Source organism: Ptiloglossa arizonensis, unplaced genomic scaffold, assembly GCF_051014685.1.
Source record: "Ptiloglossa arizonensis isolate GNS036 unplaced genomic scaffold, iyPtiAriz1_principal scaffold0226, whole genome shotgun sequence".
NCBI lineage: Eukaryota > Metazoa > Arthropoda > Insecta > Hymenoptera > Colletidae > Ptiloglossa > Ptiloglossa arizonensis.
This window is the reverse complement of record NW_027478596.1, coordinates 401,590-415,096: the sequence shown is the minus strand read 5'-3', so window position 1 is coordinate 415,096 and position 13,507 is coordinate 401,590.

The window sequence follows — 13,507 nt, the reverse complement described above, 5'->3', positions numbered from 1 at the left end:
GAAAATTTCGATAGTTTCTCAACCATTATTTAACTTCAAACTCCCATTTCTCGCGAACGGATTGACGAACTCGAGAAATTCCTGTTGCATCTGAAAGTAGAAACTCGCCCGATTACAGAGATATGTGTGTTTTTCACCTAGGCCTATGTAGTTATTGGTTTCGAGTATCAGACTTGCGGAAATTTTGATAGTTTCTCAACCATTCCTTAACTTCAAACTCCCATTTCTCGCGAACGGATTGACGACCTCGAGAAATTCCTGTTGCATCTGAAAGTAGAATCTCGCCCGATTACAAAGATATGTGTGTTTTTCACCTAGGCCTTTGTAGTCATTGGTTTCGAGTATCCGACTTGCGAAAATTTTGATGGTTTCTCAACCATTCCTTAACTTCGATCTCCCATATCTCGCGAACGGATTGACGAACTCCAATAATTCCTGTTGCATCTGAAAGTAGAATCTCGCCCGATTACAATGGTGTGTGCACTTTTCCCCTAGGCCATTCCAGTTATTGGTTTCGAGTATCAGACTTGCGAAAATTTTGATTGTTTCTCAAGCATTCCTTAACTTCAAACTCCCATATCTCGCGAACGGATTGACGAACTCGACAAATTCCTGTTGCATCTGAAAGCAGAAACTCGCCCGATTACAACGGTATGTGTATTTTCCCCTAGGCCATTCTAGTTATTGGTTTCTAGCATCAGAATTGCGAAAATTTCGATAGTTTCTCAACCATTATTTAACTTCAAACTCCCATTTCTCGCGAACGGATTGACGAACTCGAAAAATTCCTGTTGCATCTGAAAGTAGAAACTCGCCCGATTACAAAGATATGTGTGTTTTTCACCTAGGCCTATGTAGTTATTGGTTTGGTGTATCAGACTTGCGAAAATTTTGATAGTTTCTCAACCATTCCTTAACTTCAAACTCCCATTTCTCGCGAACGGATTGACGAACTCGAGAAATTCCTGTTGTATCTGAAAGTAGAAACTCGCCCGATTACAAAGATATGTGTGTTTTTCACCTAGGCCTTTGTAGTTATTGGTTTCGAGTATCCGACTTGCGAAAATTTTGATGGTTTCTCAACCATTCCTTAACTTCGATCTCCCATATCTCGCGAACGGATTGACGACCTCGAGAAATTCCTGTTGCATCTGAAAGTAGAATCTCGCCCGATTACAAAGATATGTGTGTTTTTCCCCTAGGCCTTTGTAGTTATTGGTTTCGAGTATCAGACTTGCGAAAATTTTGAGGGTTTCTCAACCATTCCTTAACTTCAAACTCCCATATCTCGCGAACGGATTGACGAACTCGAGAAATTCCTGTTGCATCTGAAAGTGGAAACTCGCCCGATTACAAAGGTATGTCTATGTTTCCCCTAGGCCTTTGTAGTTATTGATTTCGAGTATCAGACTTGCGAAAATTTTGATTGTTTCTCAAGCATTCCTTAACTTCAAACTCCCATATCTCGCGAACGGTTTGACGAACTCGACAAATTCCTGTTGCATCTGAAAGCAGAAACTCGCCCGATTACAACGGTATGTGTATTTTCCCCTAGGCCATTCTAGTTATTGGTTTCTAGCATCAGAATTGCGAAAATTTCGATAGTTTCTCAACCATTATTTAACTTCAAACTCCCATTTCTCGCGAACGGATTGACGAACTCGAGAAATTCCTGTTGCATCTGAAAGTAGAAACTCGCCCGATTACAGAGATATGTGTGTTTTTCACCTAGGCCTATGTAGTTATTGGTTTCGAGTATCAGACTTGCGGAAATTTTGATAGTTTCTCAACCATTCCTTAACTTCAAACTCCCATTTCTCGCGAACGGATTGACGACCTCGAGAAATTCCTGTTGCATCTGAAAGTAGAATCTCGCCCGATTACAAAGATATGTGTGTTTTTCCCCTAGGCCTTTGTAGTTATTGGTTTCGAGTATCAGACTTGCGAAAATTTTGAGGGTTTCTCAACCATTCCTTAACTTCAAACTCCCATATCTCGCGAACGGATTGACGAACTCGAGAAATTCCTGTTGCATCTGAAAGTGGAAACTCGCCCGATTACAAAGGTATGTGTATGTTTCCCCTAGGCCTTTGTAGTTATTGATTTCGAGTATCAGACTTGCGAAAATTTTGATGGTTTCTCAACCATTCGTTAACTTCAAACTCCCATATCTCGCGAACGGATTGACGAACTCGAAAAATTCCTGTTGCATCTGAAATTAGAAACTCGCCCGATTACAAAGATATATGTGTTTTTCCCCTAGGCCTTTGTTGTTATTGGTTTCGAGTATCAGACTTGCGAATATTTTGAGGGTTTCCCAAACATTCCTTAACTTCAAACTTCCATATCTCACGAACGGATTGACGAACTCGAGAAATTCGTGTTGCATCTGAAAGCACACACTCGCCCGATTACAATGGTGTGTGCACTTTTCCCCTAGGCCATTCCAGTTATTGGTTTCGAGTATCAGACTTGCGAAAATTTTGATTGTTTCTCAAGCATTCCTTCACTTCAAACTCCAATATCTCGCGAACGGATTGACGAACTCGACAAATTCCTGTTGCATCTGAAAGCAGAAACTCGCCCGATTACAACGGTATGTGTATTTTCCCCTAGGCCATTCTAGTTATTGGTGTCTAGCATCAGAATTGCGAAAATTTCGATAATTTCTCAACCATTATTTAACTTCAAACTCCCATTTCTCGCGAACGGATTGACGACCTCGAGAAATTCCTGTTGCATCTGAAAGTAGAATCTCGCCCGATTACAAAGATATGTGTGTTTTTCCCCTAGGCCTTTGTAGTTATTGGTTTCGAGTATCAGACTTGCGAAAATTTTGATAGTTTCTCAACCATTCCTTAACTTCAAACTCCCATTTCTCGCGAACGGATTAACGAACTCGAGAAATTCCTGTTGCATCTGAAAGTAGAGACTCGCCCGATTACAAAGATATGTGTGTTTTTCACCTAGGCCTATGTAGTTATTGCTTTCGAGTATCGGACTTGCGAAAATTTTGATAGTTTCTCAACCATTCCTTAACTTCAAACCCCCATATCTCGCGAACGGATTGACGAACTCGAGAAATTTCTGTTGCACCTGGAAGCAGAAAATCGCCCGATTACAATGGTGTTTGTACTTTTCCCCTAGGTCATTCCAGTTATTGGTTTCGAGTATCAGACTTGCGAAAATTTTGATGGTTGCTCAACCATTCCTTAAATTCAAACTCCCATATCTCGCGAACGGATGGACGAACACGAGAAATTCCTGTTGCATCTTAAAGTAGAAACTCGCCCGATTACAAAAATAAGTGTGTTTTTCACCTAGGCCTTTGTAGTTATCGGTTTCGGGTATCAGACTTGCGAAAATTTTGATTGTTTCTCAAGCATTCCTTCACTTCAAACTCCCATAGCTCTCGAACGGATTGACGAACTCGACAAATTCCTGTTGCATCTGAAAGCAGAAACTCGCCCGATTGCAACGGTATGTGCATCTTTGCCCTAGGCCATAGGAGTTATTGGTTTCAAGTATCAGACTTGCGAAAATTTTGATAGTTTCTCAACCATTCCTTAACTTCGATCTCCCATATCTCGCGAACGGATTGACGAACTCCAATAATTCCTGTTGCATCTGAAAGTAGAATATCGCCCGATTACAATGGTGTGTGCACTTTTCCCCTAGGCCATTCCAGTTATTGGTTTCGAGTATCAGACTTGCGAAAATTTTGATTGTTTCTCAAGCATTCCTTAACTTCAAACTCCCATTTCTCGCGAACGGATTGACGAACTCGAAAAATTCCTGTTGCATCTGAAAGTAGAAACTCGCCCGATTACAAAGATATGTGTGTTTTTCATCTAGGCCTATGTAGTTATTGGTTTGGAGTATCAGACTTGCGAAAATTTTGATAGTTTCTCAACCATTCCTTAACTTCGATCTCCCATATCTCGCGAACGGATTGACGACCTCGAGAAATTCCTGTTGCATCTGAAAGTAGAATCTCGCCCGATTACAAAGATATGTGTGTTTTTCCCCTAGGCCTTTGTAGTTATTGGTTTCGAGTATCAGACTTGCGAAAATTTTGTGGGTTTCTCAACCATTCCTTAACTTCAAACTCCCATATCTCGCGAACGGATTAACGAACTCGTGAAATTCCTGTTGCATCTGAAAGTGGAAACTCGCCCGATTACAAAGGTATGTGTATGTTTCCCCTAGGCCTTTGTAGTTATTGATTTCGAGTATCAGACTTGCGAAAATTTTGATTGTTTCTCAAGCATTCCTTAACTTCAAACTCCCATATCTCGCGAACGGATTGACGAACTCGACAAATTCGTGTTGCATCTGAAAGCACACACTCGCCCGATTACAATGGTGTGTGCACTTTTCCCCTAGGCCATTCCAGTTATTGGTTTCGAGTATCAGACTTGCGAAAATTTTGATTGTTTCTCAAGCATTCCTTCACTTCAAACTCCAATATCTCGCGAACGGATTGACGAACTCGACAAATTCCTGTTGCATCTGAAAGCAGAAACTCGCCCGATTACAACGGTATGTGTATTTTCCCCTAGGCCATTCTAGTTATTGGTGTCTAGCATCAGAATTGCGAAAATTTCGATAATTTCTCAACCATTATTTAACTTCAAACTCCCATTTCTCGCGAACGGATTGACGACCTCGAGAAATTCCTGTTGCATCTGAAAGTAGAATCTCGCCCGATTACAAAGATATGTGTGTTTTTCCCCTAGGCCTTTGTAGTTATTGGTTTCGAGTATCAGACTTGCGAAAATTTTGATAGTTTCTCAACCATTCCTTAACTTCAAACTCCCATTTCTCGCGAACGGATTAACGAACTCGAGAAATTCCTGTTGCATCTGAAAGTAGAGACTCGCCCGATTACAAAGATATGTGTGTTTTTCACCTAGGCCTATGTAGTTATTTCTTTCGAGTATCGGACTTGCGAAAATTTTGATAGTTTCTCAACCATTCCTTAACTTCAAACCCCCATATCTCGCGAACGGATTGACGAACTCGAGAAATTCCTGTTGCACCTGGAAGCAGAAAATCGCCCGATTACAATGGTGTTTGTACTTTTCCCCTAGGTCATTCCAGTTATTGGTTTCGAGTATCAGACTTGCGAAAATTTTGATGGTTGCTCAACCATTCCTTAAATTCAAACTCCCATATCTCGCGAACGGATGGACGAACACGAGAAATTCCTGTTGCATCTTAAAGTAGAAACTCGCCCGATTACAAAAATAAGTGTGTTTTTCACCTAGGCCTTTGTAGTTATCGGTTTCGGGTATCAGACTTGCGAAAATTTTGATTGTTTCTCAAGCATTCCTTCACTTCAAACTCCCATAGCTCTCGAACGGATTGACGAACTCGACAAATTCCTGTTGCATCTGAAAGCAGAAACTCGCCCGATTGCAACGGTATGTGCATCTTTGCCCTAGGCCATAGGAGTTATTGGTTTCAAGTATCAGACTTGCGAAAATTTTGATAGTTTCTCAACCATTCCTTAACTTCGATCTCCCATATCTCGCGAACGGATTGACGAACTCCAATAATTCCTGTTGCATCTGAAAGTAGAATATCGCCCGATTACAATGGAGTGTGCACTTTTCCCCTAGGCCATTCCAGTTATTGGTTTCGAGTATCAGACTTGCGAAAATTTTGATTGTTTCTCAAGCATTCCTTAACTTCAAACTCCCATATCTCGCGAACGGATTGACGAACTCGACAAATTCCTGTTGCATCTGAAAGCAGAAACTCGCCCGATTATAACGGTATGTGTATTTTCCCCTAGGCCATTCTAGTTATTGGTTTCTAGCATCAGAATTGCGAAAATTTCGATAGTTTCTCAACCATTCCTTAACTTCAAACCCCCATATCTCGCGAACGGATTGACGAACTCGAGAAATTCCTGTTGCACCTGGAAGCAGAAAATCGCCCGATTACAATGGTGTTTGTACTTTTCCCCTAGGTCATTCCAGTTATTGGTTTCGAGTATCAGACTTGCGAAAATTTTGATGGTTGCTCAACCATTCCTTAAATTCAAACTCCCATATCTCGCGAACGGATGGACGAACACGAGAAATTCCTGTTGCATCTTAAAGTAGAAACTCGCCCGATTACAAAAATAAGTGTGTTTTTCACCTAGGCCTTTGTAGTTATCGGTTTCGGGTATCAGACTTGCGAAAATTTTGATTGTTTCTCAAGCATTCCTTCACTTCAAACTCCCATAGCTCTCGAACGGATTGACGAACTCGACAAATTCCTGTTGCATCTGAAAGCAGAAACTCGCCCGATTGCAACGGTATGTGCATCTTTGCCCTAGGCCATAGGAGTTATTGGTTTCAAGTATCAGACTTGCGAAAATTTTGATAGTTTCTCAACCATTCCTTAACTTCGATCTCCCATATCTCGCGAACGGATTGACGAACTCCAATAATTCCTGTTGCATCTGAAAGTAGAATATCGCCCGATTACAATGGAGTGTGCACTTTTCCCCTAGGCCATTCCAGTTATTGGTTTCGAGTATCAGACTTGCGAAAATTTTGATTGTTTCTCAAGCATTCCTTAACTTCAAACTCCCATATCTCGCGAACGGATTGACGAACTCGACAAATTCCTGTTGCATCTGAAAGCAGAAACTCGCCCGATTATAACGGTATGTGTATTTTCCCCTAGGCCATTCTAGTTATTGGTTTCTAGCATCAGAATTGCGAAAATTTCGATAGTTTCTCAACCATTATTTAAATTCAAACTCCCATTTCTCGCGAACGGATTGACGAACTCGAAAAATTCCTGTTGCATCTGAAAGTAGAAACTCGCCCGATTACAAAGATATGTGTGTTTTTCACCTAGGCCTATGTAGTTATTGGTTTGGAGTATCAGACTTGCGAAAATTTTGATAGTTTCTCAACCATTCCTTAACTTCGATCTCCCATATCTCGCGAACGGATTGACGACCTCGAGAAATTCCTGTTGCATCTGAAAGTAGAATCTCGCCCGATTACAAAGATATGTGTGTTTTTCCCCTAGGCCTTTGTAGTTATTGGTTTCGAGTATCAGACTTGCGAAAATTTTGTGGGTTTCTCAACCATTCCTTAACTTCAAACTCCCATATCTCGCGAACGGATTAACGAACTCGTGAAATTCCTGTTGCATCTGAAAGTGGAAACTCGCCCGATTACAAAGGTATGTGTATGTTTCCCCTAGGCCTTTGTAGTTATTGATTTCGAGTATCAGACTTGCGAAAATTTTGATTGTTTCTCAAGCATTAGTTAACTTCAAACTCCCATATCTCGCGAACGGATTGACGAACTCGACAAATTCCTGTTGCATCTGAAAGCAGAAACTCGCCCGATTACAACGGTATGTGTATTTTCCCCTAGGCCATTCTAGTTATTGGTTTCTAGCATCAGAATTGCGAAAATTTCGATCGTTTCTCAACCATTATTTAACTTCAAACTCCCATTTCTCGCGAACGGATTGACGAACTCGAGAAATTCCTGTTGCATCTGAAAGTAGAAACTCGCCCGATTACAGAGATATGTGTGTTTTTCACCTAGGCCTATGTAGTTATTGGTTTCGAGTATCAGACTTGCGGAAATTTTGATAGTTTCTCAACCATTCCTTAACTTCAAACTCCCATTTCTCGCGAACGGATTGACGACCTCGAGAAATTCCTGTTGCATCTGAAAGTAGAATCTCGCCCGATTACAAAGATATGTGTGTTTTTCCCCTAGGCCTTTGTAGTTATTGGTTTCGAGTATCAGACTTGCGAAAATTTTGATAGTTTCTCAACCATTCCTTAACTTCAAATTCCCATTTCTCGCGAACGGATTAACGAACTCGAGAAATTCCTGTTGCATCTGAAAGTAGAGACTCGCCCGATTACAAAGATATGTGTGTTTTTCACCTAGGCCTATGTAGTTATTGCTTTCGAGTATCGGACTTGCGAAAATTTTGATAGTTTCTCAACCATTCCTTAACTTCAAACCCCCACATCTCGCGAACGGATTGACGAACTCGAGAAATTCCTGTTGCACCTGGAAGCAGAAAATCGCCCGATTACAATGGTGTTTGTACTTTTCCCCTAGGTCATTCCAGTTATTGGTTTCGAGTATCAGACTTGCGAAAATTTTGATGGTTGCTCAACCATTCCTTAAATTCAAACTCCCATATCTCGCGAACGGATGGACGAACACGAGAAATTCCTGTTGCATCTTAAAGTAGAAACTCGCCCGATTACAAAAATAAGTGTGTTTTTCACCTAGGCCTTTGTAGTTATCGGTTTCGGGTATCAGACTTGCGAAAATTTTGATTGTTTCTCAAGCATTCCTTCACTTCAAACTCCCATATCTCGCGAACGGATTGACGAACTCGACAAATTCCTGTTGCATCTGAAAGCAGAAACTCGCCCGATTGCAACGGTATGTGCATCTTTGCCCTAGGCCATAGGAGTTATTGGTTTCAAGTATCAGACTTGCGAAAATTTTGATAGTTTCTCAACCATTCCTTAACTTCGATCTCCCATATCTCGCGAACGGATTGACGAACTCCAATAATTCCTGTTGCATCTGAAAGTAGAATATCGCCCGATTACAATGGTGTGTGCACTTTTCCCCTAGGCCATTCCAGTTATTGGTTTCGAGTATCAGACTTGCGAAAATTTTGATTGTTTCTCAAGCATTCCTTAACTTCAAACTCCCATATCTCGCGAACGGATTGACGAACTCGACAAATTCCTGTTGCATCTGAAAGCAGAAACTCGCCCGATTACAACGGTATGTGTATTTTCCCCTAGGCCATTCTAGTTTTTGGTTTCTAGCATCAGAATTGCGAAAATTTCGATAGTTTCTCAACCATTATTTAACTTCAAACTCCCATTTCTCGCGAACGGATTGACGAACTCGAAAAATTCCTGTTGCATCTGAAAGTAGAAACTCGCCCGATTAGAAAGATATGTGTGTTTTTCACCTAGGCCTATGTAGGTATTGGTTTGGAGTATCAGACTTGCGAAAATTTTGATAGTTTCTCAACCATTCCTTAACTTCGATCTCCCATATCTCGCGAACGGATTGACGACCTCGAGAAATTCCTGTTGCATCTGAAAGTAGAATCTCGCCCGATTACAAAGATATGTGTGTTTTTCCCCTAGGCCTTTGTAGTTATTGGTTTCGAGTATCAGACTGGCGAAAATTTTGTGGGTTTCTCAACCATTCCTTAACTTCAAACTCCCATATCTCGCGAACGGATTAACGAACTCGAGAAATTCCTGTTGCATCTGAAAGTAGAAACTCGCCCGATTACAGAGATATGTGTGTTTTTCACCTAGGCCTATGTAGTTATTGGTTTCGAGTATCAGACTTGCGGAAATTTTGATAGTTTCTCAACCATTCCCTAACTTCAAACTCCCATTTCTCGCGAACGGATTGACGAACTCGACAAATTCCTGTTGCGTCTGAAAGCAGAAACTCGCCCGATTACAACGGTATGTGTATTTTCCCCTAGGCCATTCTAGTTATTGGTTTCTAGCATCAGAATTGCGAAAATTTCGATAGTTTCTCAACCATTATTTAACTTCAAACTCCCATTTCTCGCGAACGGATTGACGAACTCGAGAAATTCCTGTTGCATCTGAAAGTAGAAACTCGCCCGATTACAGAGATATGTGTGTTTTTCACCTAGGCCTATGTAGTTATTGGTTTCGAGTATCAGACTTGCGGAAATTTTGATAGTTTCTCAACCATTCCTTAACTTCAAACTCCCATTTCTCGCGAACGGATTGACGACCTCGAGAAATTCCTGTTGCATCTGAAAGTAGAATCTCGCCCGATTACAAAGATATGTGTGTTTTTCCCCTAGGCCTTTGTAGTTATTGGTTTCGAGTATCAGACTTGCGAAAATTTTGAGGGTTTCTCAACCATTCCTTAACTTCAAACTCCCATATCTCGCGAACGGATTGACGAACTCGAGAAATTCCTGTTGCATCTGAAAGTGGAAACTCGCCCGATTACAAAGGTATGTGTATGTTTCCCCTAGGCCTTTTTAGTTATTGATTTCGAGTATCAGACTTTCGAAAATTTTGATGGTTTCTCAACCATTCGTTAACTTCAAACTCCCATATCTCGCGAACGGATTGACGAACTCGAAAAATTCCTGTTGCATCTGAAATTAGAAACTCGCCCGATTACAAAGATATATGTGTTTTTCCCCTAGGCCTTTGTTGTTATTGGTTTCGAGTATCAGACTTGCGAATATTTTGAGGGTTTCCCAAACATTCCTTAACTTCAAACTTCCATATCTCACGAACGGATTGACGAACTCGAGAAATTCGTGTTGCATCTGAAAGCACACACTCGCCCGATTACAATGGTGTGTGCACTTTTCCCCTATGCCATTCCAGTTATTGGTTTCGAGTATCAGACTTGCGAAAATTTTGATTGTTTCTCAAGCATTCCTTCACTTCAAACTCCCATATCTCGCGAACGGATTGACGAACTCGACAAATTCCTGTTGCATCTGAAAGCAGAAACTCGCCCGATTACAACGGTATGTGTATTTTCCCCTAGGCCATTCTAGTTATTGGTGTCTAGCATCAGAATTGCGAAAATTTCGATAATTTCTCAACCATTATTTAACTTCAAACTCCCATATCTCGCGAACGGATTGACGAACACGAGAAATTCCTGTTGCATCTTAAAGTAGAAACTCGCCCGATTACAAAAATAAGTGTGTTTTTCACCTAGGCCTTTGTAGTTATCGGTTTCGGGTATCAGACTTGCGAAAATTTTGATAGTTTCTCAACCATTCCTTAACTTCAAACTCCCATTTCTCGCGAACGGATTGACGAACTCGAGAAATTTCTGATGCATCTGAAAGTAGAAACTCGCCCGATTGCAACGGTATGTGCATCTTTGCCCTAGGCCATAGGAGTTATTGGTTTCAAGTATCAGACTTGCGAATATTTTGATGGTTACTCAACCATTCTTTAAATTCAAACTCCCATATCTCGCGAACGGATTGATGAACTCGAGAAATTCCTGTTGCATCTGAAAGTAGAAACTCGCCAGATTACAATGGTATGTGTACGTTTCCCGAAGGCCATTCCAGTTATTGGTTTCGAGTATCAGACTTGCGAAAATTTTGATTGTTTCTCAAGCATTCCTTAACTTCAAACTCCCATATCTCGCGAACGGATTGACGAACTCGACAAATTCCTGTTGCATCTGAAAGCAGAAACTCGCCCGATTACAACGGTATGTGTATTTTCCCCTAGGCCATTCTAGTTATTGGTTTCTAGCATCAGAATTGCGAAAATTTCGATAGTTTCTCAACCATTATTTAACTCCAAACTCCCATTTCTCGCGAACGGATTGACGAACTCGAAAAATTCCTGTTGCTTCTGAAAGTAGAAACTCGCCCGATTACAAAGATATGTGTGTTTTTCACCTAGGCCTATGTAGTTATTGGTTTGGAGTATCAGACTTGCGAAAATTTTGATAGTTTCTCAACCATTCCTTAACTTCAAACTCCCATTTCTCGCGAACGGATTGACGAACTCGAGAAATTCCTGTTGTATCTGAAAGTAGAAACTCGCCCGATTACAAAGATATGTGTGTTTTTCACCTAGGCCTTTGTAGTTATTGGTTTCGAGTATCCGACTTGCGAAAATTTTGATGGTTTCTCAACCATTCCTTAACTTCGATCTCCCATATCTCGCGAACGGATTGACGACCTCGAGAAATTCCTGTTGCATCTGAAAGTAGAATCTCGCCCGATTACAAAGATATGTGTGTTTTTCCCCTAGGCCTTTGTAGTTATTGGTTTCTAGCATCAGAATTGCGAAAATTTCGATAGTTTCTCAACCATTAATTAACTTCAAACTCCCATTTCTCGCGAACGGATTGACGAACTCGAGAAATTCCTGTTGCATCTGAAAGTAGAAACTCGCCCGATTACAGAGATATGTGTGTTTTTCACCTAGGCCTATGTAGTTATTGGTTTCGAGTATCAGACTTGCGGAAATTTTGATAGTTTCTCAACCATTCCTTAACTTCAAACTGCCATTTCTCGCGAACGGATTGACGACCTCGAGAAATTCCTGTTGCATCTGAAAGTAGAATCTCGCCCGATTACAAAGATATGTGTGTTTTTCCCCTAGGCCTTTGTAGTTATTGGTTTCGAGTATCAGACTTGCGAAAATTTTGAGGGTTTCTCAACCATTCCTTAACTTCAAACTCCCATATCTCGCGAACGGATTGACGAACTCGAGAAATTCCTGTTGCATCTGAAAGTGGAAACTCGCCCGATTACAAAGGTATGTGTATGTTTCCCCTAGGCCTTTGTAGTTATTTATTTCGAGTATCAGACTTGCGAAAATTTTGATGGTTTCTCAACCATTCGTTAACTTCAAACTCCCATATCTCGCGAACGGATTGACGAACTCGAAAAATTCCTGTTGCATCTGAAATTAGAAACTCGCCCGATTACAAAGATATATGTGTTTTTCCCCTAGGCCTTTGTTGTTATTGGTTTCGAGTATCAGACTTGCGAATATTTTGAGGGTTTCCCAAACATTCCTTAACTTCAAACTTCCATATCTCACGAACGGATTGACGAACTCGAGAAATTCGTGTTGCATCTGAAAGCACACACTCGCCCGATTACAATGGTGTGTGCACTTTTCCCCTAGGCCATTCCAGTTATTGGTTTCGAGTATCAGACTTGCGAAAATTTTGATTGTTTCTCAAGCATTCCTTCACTTCAAACTCCCATATCTCGCGAACAGATTGACGACCTCGAGAAATTCCTGTTGCATCTGAAAGTAGAATCTCGCCCGATTACAAAGATATGTGTGTTTTTCCCCTAGGCCTTTGTAGTTATTGGTTTCGAGTATCAGACTGGCGAAAATTTTGTGGGTTTCTCAACCATTCCTTAACTTCAAACTCCCATATCTCGCGAACGGATTAACGAACTCGAGAAATTCCTGTTGCATCTGAAAGTAGAAACTCGCCCGATTACAGAGATATGTGTGTTTTTCACCTAGGCCTATGTAGTTATTGGTTTCGAGTATCAGACTTGCGGAAATTTTGATAGTTTCTCAACCATTCCCTAACTTCAAACTCCCATTTCTCGCGAACGGATTGACGAACTCGACAAATTCCTGTTGCGTCTGAAAGCAGAAACTCGCCCGATTACAACGGTATGTGTATTTTCCCCTAGGCCATTCTAGTTATTGGTTTCTAGCATCAGAATTGCGAAAATTTCGATAGTTTCTCAACCATTATTTAACTTCAAACTCCCATTTCTCGCGAACGGATTGACGAACTCGAGAAATTCCTGTTGCATCTGAAAGTAGAAACTCGCCCGATTACAGAGATATGTGTGTTTTTCACCTAGGCCTATGTAGTTATTGGTTTCGAGTATCAGACTTGCGGAAATTTTGATAGTTTCTCAACCATTCCTTAACTTCAAACTCCCATTTCTCGCGAACGGATTGACG